Below are 16,858 nucleotides of genomic sequence, written 5' to 3'. Positions count from 1 at the left end.
AAGGTACCTTCCAGCCCAAATCATTCTATGATTCTTTGATGTTTACAGGACAAGACCCGTGACCATGATGGTGTTCCACAGCCTTTGGAGGAAGAACCCATCAGGTGCAGAGGCTGCAGACAGAGGAATTGTGGATGTAGTAAGTAGCAACTATTTGTAATATGTCTTCTTAAAAACACTTTCTGCTTTCCTCTGTAGGAGTCAGTGAGCACAACAGTTTGAAAACAATCCCCGGATCTGTGCAACTTTGTTTTAAGCCAGTCCCAAGAGAGCAGAAATGAGCAGATATACTGTCCTTACAACCACAACAGCATATGCACCTTGAAGAAGTTAATTAGGATATTCACATTTTCATTTTAAGACATCAATTCGTAGTGCAATTTAAGTAGATATTTGTTTTTGTGTATTTGTTATTCTTCTAAAGAAGCAGCCAGCTTAATTATGTTTTGTAGAAACAGGAACCCAACTGATACTGTGGCTACTGCACTATATGTTAGACAAACATACATACACACTGGCCTCAAAGAACTTGCAATCCAAATATGCAGAACAAATACAAAGTAGAGCTTTGCAGGTTGGAGAAATCAACTGTTTTCATCCAAATGGTTCACAAAGACTCAACATTTCCAAAGTACGTGAATGACTCCAGTGTCCAGATACAAAGATCTCTACCTCACTGAGCCTCCTTTAAGACTCTGGAGCATCAAGGTACTGCAGAACACTACAGAGGAGGTAAAGAACATAAGACTCAAATTCTAGGGAAACAAACAAACAAACAAACAAACAAAAAACCCAGTTCTGATTGTATTATAATGCTAAAACACCCAGTGCCAAACCTCACGGGTAAGAAAAGATAATTCACAAGTGATCCCTAACAACCAACTGTGCTTCCAAAAATTTTCCAGAGCTTTACTTATCTCTAACATTTCTCTGCTTGCCTTTAGCTTTTCATGTGGCTCTTTGCAGCTCTTCCTTGCCATTTAAGACATTCTAATAATAGAAGATGTTTTTTGAAAAATAAGTCGAATCTGTGAGAATGACCTGCACATAAGATGTTTTCGCCTACAGAAGCAGTGCAAAATGCTGAAGGTTATGGAGAAAGAAACAAAAAAGATCACTTTTTCACCACAAGCATAAAGAACCAACCGATCTATGATGCATTTCCCGAAAATGCTAAGAAAAATCAGGTGAAGTAAACAGTGCCCGGAGCCTGGGGACAGGGTAACAATAACAAAGCAATTCATAGCAAATTGCAGGGAATACCCTCAGGCCACAACTCAAAAACTGCTACACAAGAGGTTCAACATGAACCTGACCACCCTGTGCACAGAACAGCTATAGGCTTTCCTGTGTTTTTCAGTCACAGTGAAGTGTGGGGAGGGAGGGGAATCAGCTGTTGCAGTCACTTTGCCGTGGAAAATCCTGTCCTATTTTGTGGCTTTGCATGCCATTATGTGTACCCCTCAGGGCAGGAATTGATGTAAGCACCGAAAAATCATTTGGCCTATGGATGGACTTAATATGTGATAAGCTGTATAGCATAGAAACACATCTAGTATGCTTGGAAAGGAGCGGGGACTTAAGGGCTTTACGGCTTACATAGCATCAGCCATTAAGACAAAGGTTACCTCAACTTTTGAACCATAAGACTTCTCAAGACAGTTTATTTTTAACTAATCAGTTAATAAAGAGTAGGGCACAATGAAGTCTAGGCTGTGACTAGCTTCAATACCTACTGCAATCTAACCTTCAACTCACTGCACAAAAGGCTTCTGTTGAGCCAGAAGGTGGGCCTTGATCTCTGCATAAGTAATCCAGAACCTGGATGATCCTCTTCATTAAAAATACTTGGTTTTTTAATAACAAATAGAAATTACTTTTGGGGCCAGAGGGAAGCCAAATACTTATTGAGTGAAGTCTACACCTGACAGAAATAGCACAGGTTTCACAAGTGGTGGACTAGAGAAAACAGCCTACAAATAAATGAGAAAATGCTTGACTTCAAACCCTGTGTCACTGGCAAATGGGAAACAAGGTCTAATTATCACACTGACATGTTTCAAAAATTTAACAAAAAACATTTTCTGCAACTGTCACTGTGTCAAAACAAATATCTGCATATTCAAGCAGATGTCAGATATTGGAGAAGCGCATACGTACATGCAACTTTAAACAGAAAATTCTCTGAAATTGGAGGCATAATCTGCCCTAATGTTGCCCTAATTGCAACATCCTCAAATCTTAGTTGGAGGAAAAGTGCTGATTTCATTTTTCTTTTTCCATAAGCAGAACTTGACTTCTGAGTACAAATAAACTGAAATAAAAGTATCAGTAGCATTTTTAGATAGATCCAGGCCCATCCTGAATGTCATTATTTTTCCTTTTCATCCTAATACTGTTATTTGTAAAAGTGAGGAGAGTGTTGTATAAATTGTCACGTTTGTATTGCAGCTAGCAATAATAACAGTATCTTTTACTAAGACTAAACAACGTCTCACTTCTTAAAAAAATCAAATTTACAGGCTATTTTTCTTGGAAAAAAAAACAACTGTGGAATGAATCCACCAATGGCATCTATTTAAATGCCCCGTAGAAACCACAGTATTATTGATTGTTTTCATTATTACTGTCAGTCTCAAGATAAACACAGATGTAAATAACATTGGTTTGGCCAGAGATAAGATTTTTTAGTAAAAAATGCATGTGTACAACTATAGAAACTGGGCCCCTAAGCTGACTTCTTTAAGGCATCCTCACACAGATCTTTATGAGAGACTTAAATGTCAAGAAACTGCATACCCTGGAGGTTTGCTTAGGAAGATGCACTCGTTCACCCACAAATGACCAAGGACTGCAGGACTTCACTAATGAAGCTAATGTTCAAGCTTCCTCTTTTCACAGTATGGCTGGTCTGGAGTTGTACCCCTTGTACACACAAAGGCAGCAGTCAGGGACAACAAACGGGTATTGCTGTAATCGAAAGTGTCAACATCTCTAACCTGGTGTGAATGCTAAGGGAAATTGAGATATGCCCAAATACCTTCCCTATTTTGCCCACCATGCAGATCACCAGTTTTTCAGTTTTTTATTCAATTGCCAAGAAGGCACACATGTTATGCAACCTTTTGGTTTAGCCAAGAACGCAGAGGGACTCTTCACAGCAGACAGCTCCTGTAAGTGCAAAGGACCACAGCTCCACTGAAGTCCACATTTGGCTCTGCTCAAACTCTGGTTTGATGCGTGCACCAAACACATGGAGCAGTTCTCAAATAACACTCTAAAATAAAAGGGTCAATACCTCATCCTCTGTCTGGTGTGAAAGCAACAATAAAAAGTAACGCACATGAGTTAAAAAAACAATTACTAACTCCAAAGACATAGTGATGGGCTCTGAACTAGCAATTATCACTCCAACAAGAGATGTTGGAGTTATAATAGAGAGCATTATGAACATGTCAAGCTGGTGCTAAGTAGTTGTCAAAAAGCAACTGAAATGTTAGAAATTATTAAAAAAGAAATAGAGAACAAACCCAAAAACCATCATTTTGCCCATATCTTGGTTACTGTTAAATTCTACTCTCCTCTTTTCAGAAAGAGTGTAAGCTGACTTAGAAGAAAGACACAGAAACACGATAGAGAGGATCAAAGGTTTGGCACAGCTTCCAAGCAAGGAACAGCTAACACACTGTGACTCCTCACCCTGAAAAAAGATGGAGGGAGTTGACAAAGTAAGGAAAGGCATGGAGACAAGAGAAACAACTGTTCGTTTTCTGCCCTTGTGATAGAACACAAGTAGGCATCAAAGTTCTTAGAATGTACATTCTAAACAAAGAACTGAATGTGTAGTCTGGCCATAGAAGCTGTTACCAAACATGTAGAACTTGGATAGGACGCTACTAATTCACAATTGCAAAAGCAGACCAGAAATAATCATGGATGAGGAAAAAAATAAAAATAAAAAACTCCTTCAAAGGCTAATAAACATGCAGACAGAATACCAGGCTGAGGACCTCAGGCCACTGGAGGCTGGGAGAACCTATCAGCAAAGTAGGACTGTGCATTTCCCAACACTTACATATTATACAGACCCACCTGCTACCACTGTCCAACGTAAGATGTCATTACCATTCATAGAAATGCCTTTGCACAATTGCTTTCACTTTCTGTTGCCATTTTCCCAGCTGAAAGCTAAATGTGCGTAGTTTTGCAACGAATCATTAAGGGCAGTCTGAGTGCACACTTCTGTGATTTAATCACATCAAAGCCCTGTTGCCAAAGTTGATTGTTACTCATGTATGGTAGTTTGTCAATCAAATATTCTTTACATCTATACCTTTATACACAATTCTAAATATTCACTAATTATGTTTTCATTTTTGCCATCACACGCTAATCGAGCAGATGCAAACATCCCAAAGGATTTTCTTCAATGCATATATATAAATATATACATAATAAGAATCAATGAGTCTGAGATAGAATCCTACTTAAAGCTTTCACTGACCATGTTCCATTCAGAAGATACAGAGCAAGAAACAATAATGACCTGAGAGAATTTGTGAGTTCAGCAGTTCTAATGACTAAGACTCCAGTCATGTTTTCTAGATGTAATAATATATCCTATAGCCTTTCGGACTAATCAAATGAAAGTAGGGGATTTACGTTCCAGTGTGCTTTAAGAAGAGGGCTTAGAAGATTCCCAGAGTAATTTCATTTGACATTCAAAGCTATTTGATTGCAGTTTCTGAACATTTCTACCACATTGGTATTCAGCATGTGGCAATCTGGATTTTATGATGTTTTGAAGGTGATTAATACATTGTATTGGTCTTTCCTTCATTTTTTCTTGTTCCACAGTGCCAATTGCTTTCACGTCACCAAGACAAAAACACTGCGTATTCAAAATGACTAACACTACAAAAATCCCAAAGTCACTGGCATACTGGGGACTATTATGAACTATTTGGGGATTTGAAATTTAAGAGGAAGAAATGGAAGCCTTATTGTATACTAATGGCAAGCAATTTCCCACCACTGCAAGTTTTGCTAGAGTGGTGAAAAATCTGCCACTAATATATTTTCAGAGGACAAAATGCTGATGTAAAGACCTTTGTGAGATTATTCTGATGATTTTATTTTTACTAATATGGTAAGGCATGGCTGACACGAAGGCAAATTTAATCCTCTTTGCACTCACCTAATTCCTGCTCTTCCACCCCACTTTTCAGTCATTTCACAGGTGCTGCATATATGTTACACTTCTGCATTATTCAGCTGCAGAGAAAACTAGAATCTTCAGCAGTTTCTGATGGCTGAGAGACTGACGCTGTTACAGCACAGTGACAGAGTCAGGCTGCCACTTGCTGCCTGACCTGATGATGTGACAAAGCCAAGAGTGGACAGTGCAGACATCCAAAAATACTGAACCCACTACCATGGAGCATCTCAGACTTCCAGTCATGACATTGATTTTGACAGGACGGGGACTTTTTAGCTTGCTAGGAAAAGCACCATTTGTACTTAAGTGGATGTTCCAGTTCACACTGCACAGTTATTTTTGCACTCGGGATTTCTAGCTGGCTTTTGTTCTAGCACTTCCCTAGCAATTCTAAAGGCAGTAAAAGCCATTTTGCTCAAAATCTGTACAGGTATTTCATGATAAATGCCATCATCTTCTCACTACAACTGCTGCTAGCCCTTATTGTAATGGGAGCTAAACTAGGAAAGCAGGGCAAAGGACTGGATTTGTTCTTCCCCGTGTAACACAGTTCTTGCAAGTGAGACCCATCCAACCCTGACTTGCTTTGTGCTTATGAAAAAAAAAGAAAAGAAAAAAAAAGAAACAGTTTTTCTGGTGGCAAGGAGAAAGATAAGCAAAAGATGTAAAAGATGAAATAAAATAAAAAATGCTGGATCCTGCCTACTCAGTGTTACAGTCTCTGCAGCAGCAAGTGCTGGCAGTGCAGTGGGATGGAGAAGTGGGACCAGCACAGCTTACTAAACCTGGCTCTCAGCTACCAAAGATGCTGAAGATGGAGCGCCTGGTGATTCATTCCTCTGGAGGCCTTGTAATAAAAGTCTTTACACACATTACATTAGTTCCCATGTCGTCTCTTCCCTACCCTCTATCTACAAACTCTGCTCTCAGGGCTGCTGAGAAATGCTCCTGACAAGGTCCCCATGCCCACCGGTGTGGTCCTCTCACTACTGCTCCACCTGCACACAGACAAGCGCTGCGCAGGAGCATCCACAAGTACTGCCTTCAGGAGAGATGGTGACAGTAGGAAAGGTCTGTTCTATGCCTATTTAGTAACCAGCTCCCTGGGAATAGAAAGCTCTGAGCTGGTAAACAGTGAGAGAACAGGAAACCTCAGCCTGTGTGAACTTGCATTTTGAAGATTTGGAGAGGCTAAACTGGTCTCTCTGACATTGCAGAGCCATTAGCTTAGGTTACTTTGTCATGCAAGCAAACAAAAAGCTTTTAATAAATGGGGTAAGTCAATGCCTTTGTTACCACATCTGCATCTACTTATTGTCCTGAGCCAGATGCAATTAAAACAGGGACAGCTTCTTGGACAGCTGTATTTGTGGTGATATGTATGTGCACTCAAACTCAAAAGCAGATCCATTTTTTAACACCTTTTTATAATTAGAAGCAAGTGACTTACAATGAATTATTTATTTGATTGATTTCATTCTTTTTTTCTGCTCTATCAATGAATTGTCCACAGACATCATGTTGAATTCTTGAATTCATTTTTAATTTAAATAATAACTTTGATCATTAATTCTGGGTGTGTAAATTATTCAGCATTTGCTAATACCCATGACTCAAATTTTTTCCATGGCATGCTATTATGAGGTTCAGAATACATGTACTCCTTCTTTCTCCTTCTCTGGCATGCTATACCTAGTGCAGTATCACCTAAACTCCATGAATTTTACTATTAAGTACACAGTATATATATGTATGTATTATTTTCTTATTGTTAAAATTTGAATTAAAAAAATCTTTCTCAACACTAAGCTTTACAATTTGAGCCCTACTGTGATTCTAAAAGAAACTTAAAAACCAGAAGAGGAATAAATGCCCCTCAGAAATCCTGAACATAAATTCCGTGGAGATCAAATGTTAAAATGGGATAGAGAAGGATCCTCAGAGGTCCAGTGGAAGATACTTCTACACATTTCAAAGTAGATGTCTGTAGTGATTTGGTTCCTTAGGAATGCATCACCCATTCCCATCCTCCAGCTGACACAACAGATAATTTCTAATCTGTTTCTGGAAACATATACAAGTAGTTGCAAGCACAAAAATTGATCTTCGTCACGGAGCACTATGATGTTATAACATGCACCACCTCTGCTAAGCTGCTTTCTTGGTCTCTTCTTACAGAACTTAAAGCATCACGCCACAAAAAAAAAAAAAAAAGCTGCTATCTTAAGAACATTTCTTGTGGGATAAGAATGGATTCAAAATTTGAATAATACATTTGGTGGCAATTTCCTGGTCTGCAGCAACTCATTATTTCTGAAGAGCAAATATTCACAAGTTGCCATGCTGCAAAATGGCATGCTTTCTGTGATGTACAGGCATCCAAACCTTCCTCTTCAGACCCCACACATAGCCCTGTATACTGATGTAGCTACAACATTCACATTTATCTGACTGTTAGTACAGAACTCTACCTTAGCAGGTGAAGAAGTTTTTAAGCCCTAGGCTATTTTTAATCTTCTGGACATTTTTATGACATAAGAAAGGATGCTCTGTTAATTTCCCATTTTAGTCAGCAGGAAAGAAGGCAGATGATATAATAAACACAGTTGATTGCACATATGATGACTCGTAAACTTGTCTGTAAATTCTACCACAAACTATTAACAAGCGGCTGCAATGTTCTTACTAAGAAAAAAAGAGGGAAAAAAACGACTTACATAATAGTTCAGCATGGTAGAAACTGAGCATTAATGCAGATTATTTTTAGGCAGTTCCTATGGAAACTTGACTTATGAGATCACACTCTATATAGGTTCCTTGATAACTTTTGAACCGATTGGCTAACTTCAGCTACCTCTGACAGAATGGTGAAGTGCCCACGGGAAGTAAAGTCCTCCAGTCTGTGCAAGGCAGCTGGGTATCCAAGTGACTGCTCTCACTAAAGAAAGGCTGCTGGATGAGCTCAGCAGAGAACCTTTGGGCTACAGCAAGGAATAAGGTGTGGAATGAAGATGGTCCATGCTACAGTCATGGTGATGTTGTCCTTTGGAGCTAATAAGTTGCCAGGAAATACAAACCCATGGGAAACTAGACTTCAGTGGCTCAGGTGCTTGTTTGAAAATTACACAATATTCCATTGTTTCAGAATTAGTTTATATCTTAAAAAGAAAAGACAACCTCAACATAGAGCTTTTATTTAAGGCATAAAATCAAAATCCTCGAGTCTTCTCTTGCTTTTGACATATTAAACTGCTGAGTGTGCCTGATCCTTGACATGCAAGTGCAAATACAGAGGTTTAACTTTAAGTCATATTAAAGAATATTCTGTTTAAGCAGGTTGTGACAGGCCTGCTGCTTAAATCTCTTAGAAGACCCTTCTCTATTTCCTGTAAAATCTATCCATGGCCCCAATGGTCTGTAAGTTGCCCTCATTAAGGCCATCAAGTTCAGCTGCTCTTTCCCTGCAGAGCCCCAATCTTTCCAGTCTCATGAGGGTAAACAGCCTGAAAAGCAGTTCAGGCACGTTCAGTCACACTTCAGAGAATGTGCAACTTGGACAAAGTTTCCCTCTCCTTTCAAGGGAGAAACCAGGGAAAGCAAAGGGAGAACCTCTCAGTGTCTACTTCACGCCTCCTGGCCAAGTACCAGAACCAGAAATATGGCAAACAGTAAAACAACAAAAATAGACATTTTTTCTGATGGATAATGACACATCCAGTGTGTCACTCCAAACAAGTCTCACTGCGCTGTCAATAGCAAGCCAACTTCTGTTCTTCCCCAGCCATCTTCCCAACTCACTAAAGAAGTCAGATGATGGAAGCAGTTGTTCTTTTGCCTTCTTGCTCTTCCAGGAGAATTCCAGCCTCAAGTCTGAAAAGGGGCAGACTGCTGAAGGTCTGGAGCCAGTACATAAGTGCAACGCCTGCTCCAAACCTCCTCCTCCAAGGTGGCCAACACTCAAACACAACAGATCTTGAATCACAAAACAAGTCAGCTCTACTAGCCCGGTTTCTCAGTGGCATTCACACATCAAATGAAACTGTTCATCACTTAGGGCTGATTTTACCTTCCACCTTGCTTAGCCTCACCATGGCTGTGTCCACGAGCCACCCTTCTCCCTTCTGCCCCATGAGGGACACATTGTTAGTACCAAACTGACGGTCAGAGATCTCTAGGCCACGCTGCACATCACATCACGTCCCACAGCAACCATGCAGGGAACACACACACCTAACTTAAGTCTTCTGGGTCAGCCTCTAGACACCTCTTTTCTCCACCAACCTCACAGAATACAAGCAGGTGCTCTGAATGGCAACTGAATGAAATGCCTTCAGCAGCAGAGAAGGCTGTTCATACCACCTACTTCAGTCACCTCTCCCTGCTATTCTTCACAATCCTTTTTAACCCTGCAAGGTTTTGAAATAAGTTACATATAAAATGGCAGCAACTCAGCTAAAACTAGAAACCCTTGGAAGTTTCTACAAGTGGGATGTGACATACACTTTCAGTAGCTTTTATAATATGTTATTATTCCAGCACACGTTATTCCAGTGATACTCAACCAAATCAAGTGCTTTTCATACTATTACACTAATAAGAGAGACATTAAGATTCTATCCACAAGGACAGAAGAAGCAGTAATGAGGGAATTTTCTCCAGCACTGCATTTAATTTAGAAGTGCCAAGCTTAGTATGCAAGCTCTTGTGGACGCTTTAGGAGTTGATATGCCGCTCTGTGGCTGTGTACACGTCTGTCTCTTGCATGGCTCTCACACCTGTGGCTGATAATCACATGCAGTTTCCAATGAGTTGAGAAAATGAAAATTACCTTCAAAAGGAAGGAAAATGCATTTGACATACCTCTCGTTCCAGCACTTGCAAGACTCGCTATAATTACCACTGTGAGCTCGCAGGCAGATGGCAAATGCGGCAGCACCTTGAATTCAGTCAGCAGGATGCTGCAGAAATGCTCTCGCTAACATTTTGTTCAAGATGTTTCAACACACAAATCTAAAAACTGGCAACCCAGACAGAACTCCTGCAATTATTAGTGAGCCTTAAATAATGAGCACATTACATCTCCGCCGGCCTTCCACGTCTCTCTGTACCCACAGCGTGCCGCCTATGCTGCTCCCCACCTAGCTGCACGTGGTCAGCCCAGTTAATGTTTTTACAAACACTAAGACAGAAGAGCCAGTCAGCATTAACAGATGAGATTTAAAAGGGTCAGATTCTGCTTTGAGGGGGGAAAAAGAATTTAACTCACAGTCACGTCTAGGGAATAATTTTAAGGCTCAGGTGGCAGTAGTGTCCAAGCAACCTGGAGGATGCAAGTTGAGTCACACTGAGCATTTCATACTACAAAGGGGAAGGGGAGGGGAAAAAGAGGGAAGATATGGTTGGAAAGGAAGAAGAAAAAGCAGCAGCAGCAGCAGCAGGCTGCGTATCTTGCTGTCTTAAAGCAGGGGGGTTATCATTGTTCAGTTTTTTAATCCACCTGGTTCCTTGGCTAGGGGATTTGGGAATATCTCTTTGCACAAGAAATCTCTTCCCATGGAACTGTGGAATAATTTGAGAGGTTGTAAAGGAAAGGGTGCTTATATGTCTGAAAAGCATTATAAGACTAATGCCAGAGTCCTATTGCAGTGACAGTCGCAGAGGGAAGAGGGTTAGCTATGTTCTCTTTCTCGCCCTTCATAAAACCTGCCATTTAAGCCAGCGGATTTTTTATTTTGTTTGCTACACAAGATGTGTTTTTACAGATACACAGTCCTTCTCTGCAGCACTGAAAAGGCAAGCGGGTGCCTCTTCAGCTACCTTTTCAGAGCGGTCTAATTTAGTGCCTAAATTAGTACTGAGCACTTTTACAGTATTCCCATATCTGAGTCGTATTACTGTACATAAAGGGACTGGACTGACCATCCCTAAGCACAATTAATTTTGCTTGTTTAAGTCATTTCAGACCATGTTATTCGCACCCTGCAAAAGTTAAAGACGTGGCTGAAGTCTTCATACCTCAAAGTTTGAACTGTCTGCTGGTTGTTTATGCTTGTACACTGTTAGGGTTCGTTTTAACACTTTAAAGGAGAGTGTTTTTAAAATGACCCAATATTTAAAACTAAGTACAAGATTAATGAACTGGATGGCACTTTCTAAAGAAAGAGCATTTTTCCCCTGTGCCCCTTGCTCAGAGCAGTGCGAGTGCAGAGCCAGGCTCACTGTTCTGCAGCATGAGCTGCTGTTTGCAGCACAGAGAGCCATAGCCGCAGCCAGTGCAAGTGCAGCCCAGGACATCTATGGTGTAGATAAAAGTCCAGCTTTTATACTTGGACTGAGATTCCCAGAAAATTAGAATTTTTTCTTCTTGTATATTTAGCAGATAAGAGCAAATATAAAGCTTTTGATGCTGCAAAGGACCTGACTACTGGCAAGTGCTCCCAGTCCCTTGACCTTCTGTCTGTGAAGGCTGTAGGGGAATACAGCAGCAATTCCATTTTGACTGACAAGCCATGACACCCCACTGACCAGCAAGTGCCTCGTTGCTGAGGCAGTACATTTGACATGTAAATGCATCTTCTGTTGCAAGTATATGCCACAAATAATAAACATCTGCTTTCATGCCACGTAGATCTCAAGGTAGTTGCCACTTATGTTTTACTGCAGGTAAATTACACAAGGTCCATGCTGCCCCTTATCTCATTAAATTTATCTTAGAGTAAATTTAAAGTGTCTTATGTCTACTTCAGGACTGTCAAATTGTGATAGATACTATGAAATAGAATATATACATATTAATTAATGTAAGCAATATTTAGCATCTGAATTTGCTGAATATATCTTTTTATATCCTAGATAGTTGTAGATAACAAGTTAGAGCATCCCGTTTCCAACACAACAGCAAATTAGTATATGAGGCGTACAGAGGCCATGCCTCAGCCACGGGTCATGAAAATAGCACAGGAAAAATAAACTGAGGGCGGGGAGAGCTTCAGCATTTTAACAAGCTTTGCATAATACTGTGACAAGAACTACAGAAACAAAATACACAGATCAAGCATTCAGAGGCATGCACGCAGCATTGAGATCAGAGCAAGGGAGTTCAGCAGGGACAAACACCACTGATCAAAGCGCAGCGTCCTCCCCATCAGTGAACGGTGCCGTTCCTTTGCTAGAAGCCCTTTAAAACAACATAACAGAAAGCACTTTGAGCTGGAGCCAACTTTGAAGAAGACAGACGCACAGGGAAGCACAATGTATTGGAGCAATTAATATTGAGAAACAAATTGTATTTCCTGCTCATCCTTTCATGCCATCAAATAGGCACCCCACAGAGTACGAGTCAAAAATACAGTGAAAGGTGTAAGGGAATGATTACCAAAAAGCAAGAGCACGTTTAATGTTTTTATACAACACTGATCTATATCTACTCCACATCAGTCCCAACTGTTGATATGTTTTTCATCACTCTTACATTAGAACTCATCACCATTGAAAATGAATGCTGGCATGAGGGAAGCACAGGATCAGGATTTTTGCACTCTGCATACGACTCCACATGTTTCCAGATGAGCTACTTTCCCATTTTGAGCTGATGTAATATTCAGTCAGTACCCAGAAGATGTTGCTAATGAATGTTTCAGCACTCCCAGTTTTGAAGTGTTGTTAATGATAAAAATTACATCTATAGCATTTTATATTTACAGAGTGCTTTCAGTTAATAAATGAATTAATCCTTAACAATATAAGTAGGTTGCTATTTAGATAATCATTTTTAAGTGAATAACCCAAGGCAGACAGAATTCAAGATCCTTTCCTACAGTAACACAACTGAGGAAGTAACAAAATCGAGACTGAAACAGAACCAAGTGCTGGGCATTAAAAGTACTCCAACAAATGTGTTGCAGCAGTGTCTCTTTAGGGGAGCTAAACTTACAAGCAAACCAAACAAACAGAAAGATATCTTCAAACCCTATTTACAGCGGTGAATTAAAGTCATGCTGAATTTGACTTAAATACATTAGGCAGAAATTTCCCTGAACACCATGAAAAGATGCTGAAGAAATACTGAACAGCCAGTCAGGTTTTGTTTATTCTGTAACTTCTGAAAACATGATACTAAACATCCATAGGCAGTCACATTCCTTTTGTGGGAGAAGCAAGACAGGTTTGCTTTACAGAATCACAAGGTTGGAAATGACCTGCAAGATCATCTAGTCCAACCACCCTCCCATTCCTATCTATGCTTTAGCCTGTTTAAAAACTGTTGGAAAGAAACAGAAGCATTGCAAGGCTCTATATGCTGATATAAAACTTGCAAAAACAGATGAAAGTCAGGAAGTTTCCATGAAACTATTGTTTTCCAGTATAAAGTAGAGTAATTCCCTGCTTATCTTGATGGTAATGAGGACACCCAACCCCTTATTTTTATTGTTTTAATTAAAAATAAAAAGTATGAAATCCTCAGCTGCAGAAGGAAACTGCAGTGCTGCCTTTCAGGGCACAGGCAGACATTCATGGACTCTGCTTACCAGTCTAATTTTGCAGCTGCATAGGTTTCCTAAAGTCAACCGATTTGCACCAGCTCATTACTGGATTGTGTATTTAAATCTGAAGTAAATATACATTTTGTGGACTCACACAAATACCCATTTGAGCTCATCCAGAACTAATGAGAATTACTGCAGACAAGCAGAGCTGGGCCCTGGCAGTATAGCTGGGAAAGTTTCTGTATTTTCACTCTGTGCAATTCCAGCAGACACCACAACTCCATTTCTCCATATTTTAAGTGCTGCAGTCACTCTGTTTTGCATAAAGAAGCAATTAAAAGTCATCATCTATTTCACCTTGCATTCCATATGAAAGTAATACTTCTACATTAAGCAGCTGTAACGAATATTTTCAGTGTCCAATGAGCAAGTAGTTTACAGATACAGAAGAAAAGAAGAGGGAGGGGGTGGGAAGCAAGAGGGAGGAAAAAAGGAAATTACTACAGAATTGAGTTGGACTTGGATATAGTTTTCTTAAATGAGGGGACTGTAATGTTTGTAGAGAAGATGAAATGACAGAATAAGAGATGACCCTACCTACTACTACATACAGCAACAAGATGAGTAGCTGAAGAGGTTGGGTTGCTATTCTAGCTGAGTTACATCCCTAATGGGAAACCTAGATGAAATCAGTTGGTGTTAACTTGCCTGAATTGTTAAAGAAAAAAATTTAGGATGAAGAACTGCATTTGAAGCAAATTCTTTGCAGGAAAGTTGGTTCAAAGAGTAAGAAAAAAAGAACATTATGTTTAAACCCATCACCTTCATTTTGGTACATTAATCAGAATAACTTAACAGAGACATCTCACCACCTGTCTGTCTTTGGATACTTTGAAAATTGTAATGCCAGGCAGAGGAGAGACACGGTTAAGCAGATAAATCAGCACATTTTCATATAATTTAAACTATAGAAATGAAATTGCAGTGAAATTTGTGGCTTCCAAAGTAGTTGTTACATGACGAAATTTCCTCTTCCGGATGGTATTTGTGGGAAAAAGAAAGAAAAAAACCTAGTACATTATTAAAAGCAATAGGAGTTTTAGTTGAGCAGTGATAATACTTAGTTCAGCATCTTGTTACACTACATGCTATTTGTGAGTTCCTTCCAATCATTTCCTATGGTGGAACATGATGAAGTGCTGGGCTCCCTGCTTAACATATTTCCCATTGTACCGAGTTAAAAAGTCCCTAATACACAGGAATTTTAGTTAGACATTCACCTAAAAACATGAGTCATTCTTGTTACTATGCAAATGTCATCCTTTATCTGAAGGCAAATTCCTGCCTCTTAATATTTAAATCCCATCACTGATTTCTAAACATCACATCCTTGAAATATTCCAAAGAACACACTGAGGGACAAAAAGTCCCCCTCTTTTTTTTTTTTTTTTTCCTCCCTGTCTAACAATAGGATTTTTTGCTTATTTTACCAAATCAAAATGTTGGTAGAGAAAAAGAGTTAAATAAGTTCCCTCTTTGGACAAAGATGTTCACGCTAAAGACAGAACTGAAGGCAGCCACTACTATATCTCACTTCAGAGACCTCACCTTTGCTGAGAGATCCTGCCTAGTAGATGGTGCATTTAATGCACGATAACAGGGTGTAATGTACTCAAGCTCATGAACCTAGGGACCACCTAAAATCCACGCTCCTCTATCCTTAGAAAACAAATACATAGTAAAGATAGGGTATTTCTTAAATCTGCATTCTCTTCCAGTAATTTCTTCATGGCTGCGTTAATGCCTCTATCTGCTTGGAATTCACAGCTCAAAACTTTCTTTTTAAGGCTGGTGCCCTTTCTTTCTCTGCCGAAGAAATGAGACAAACAGGTTTTATTATTTATTTTTAAATCATTGGCAAGTGGTACCAAGATGACCTTCTTGGAACAGGACCAACCTGCGAAGTTGGTTCAGTCCCTTGCCAGGACAGCCTGCTTTTGGACAGGTGAGGGAGAGCAGGGAATGAGTCGAATTCCACAGAAATATTCCAGTTACCTAGATTTGTCCCCAGAAGCTCTGTTCTTGTTCTGACACTGTTATAAACAAACAATAACACGGCCACAGAAGCCTGCTGGCATAAACATATCTGAGTGAGAGCAGCATCAAGCCCACTGAATCTTTTATTGCTGTCACCCAGAGCTGAAATGAGATGATACTGCTACAGGCAGTGCTATAGCTATCAGCTGCAACAAAGCTAACTGGAACATGATCATTTTTCATAAAATGTTCTCTATCCAAACAATGGAAGAAATGGGAACAAAGATCCATTTCTTTCAGGTCAGCAGAGCTTTGCTTCTACCAGGTTTGAATCACAGTTCAAGTCTGCTTTCACAGCCTCACTGGTTAGTCCACAAAATACCAGTCCAGTTTCTAAGGCAGAGCCAAAGCTTGCAGTGGTGATGCAGTGTTTAACTTAGGTTTCCAGTATGGAAACACAGTTAAAGTCCAAAGGCTTTTGGCCCCTAGAGCCTTTTACTCCATTTTGAGTATAACAGATGGAAATCCTTCCTGTAGACTTAACACCAAAACTTTGGAAAGCTCTAAGTAGTTTGGGCAGTAACAAAACAAAGCAAAGCAAAGGCCATTTACAAGCATGCCTTGCTCTCTGCAGATTCAAGCAAGTGCTTGTATGAGATCAAGAAAAGGCAATACACTTTTCTCCTTCCCTGATTCTTGTCTGCTCATTCCCTCTCTGCCCTGGAGCAGTCAATTATGTATTGAAAGAGCACAGCAAAGACACCTCTCTGAGCTGTAACTGCTTTTGCAAGGCCATATCTTCTGTCTCAGAAATCCCAGGCCACTGTCTGCTAATTGCTAACAGGCTGAAGAGAGCTTTGCAAACCCTTAATGATAATAACCCTGGCAAGCCAAAGAACAAGGCTGACAGAGCGAAAAGGAAAGAGACAGAAGTGTTGCTCCTTTCCTTGTAGAGGCACTGCCAAGGAGAAAGTGGTTAAGAAATTGCAAATGCAATTGAGCAGTACAGCTTGCAGAGGTGCTGGAGAGTGTTCAGAGTCAGCCTAAGGTATGGTGGCAGCATCCAGGCAGGTATGGAGGACATGTGAACAGCACCACTGTGCTGCATGGGGCTCTC

The sequence above is a fragment of the Tympanuchus pallidicinctus genome, unplaced genomic scaffold (assembly GCF_026119805.1).
Source record: "Tympanuchus pallidicinctus isolate F22 unplaced genomic scaffold, pur_lepc_1.0 scaffold3, whole genome shotgun sequence".
In the NCBI taxonomy this organism is placed as follows: Eukaryota; Metazoa; Chordata; class Aves; order Galliformes; family Phasianidae; genus Tympanuchus; species Tympanuchus pallidicinctus.
This window is presented reverse-complemented; position numbering follows the sequence as displayed.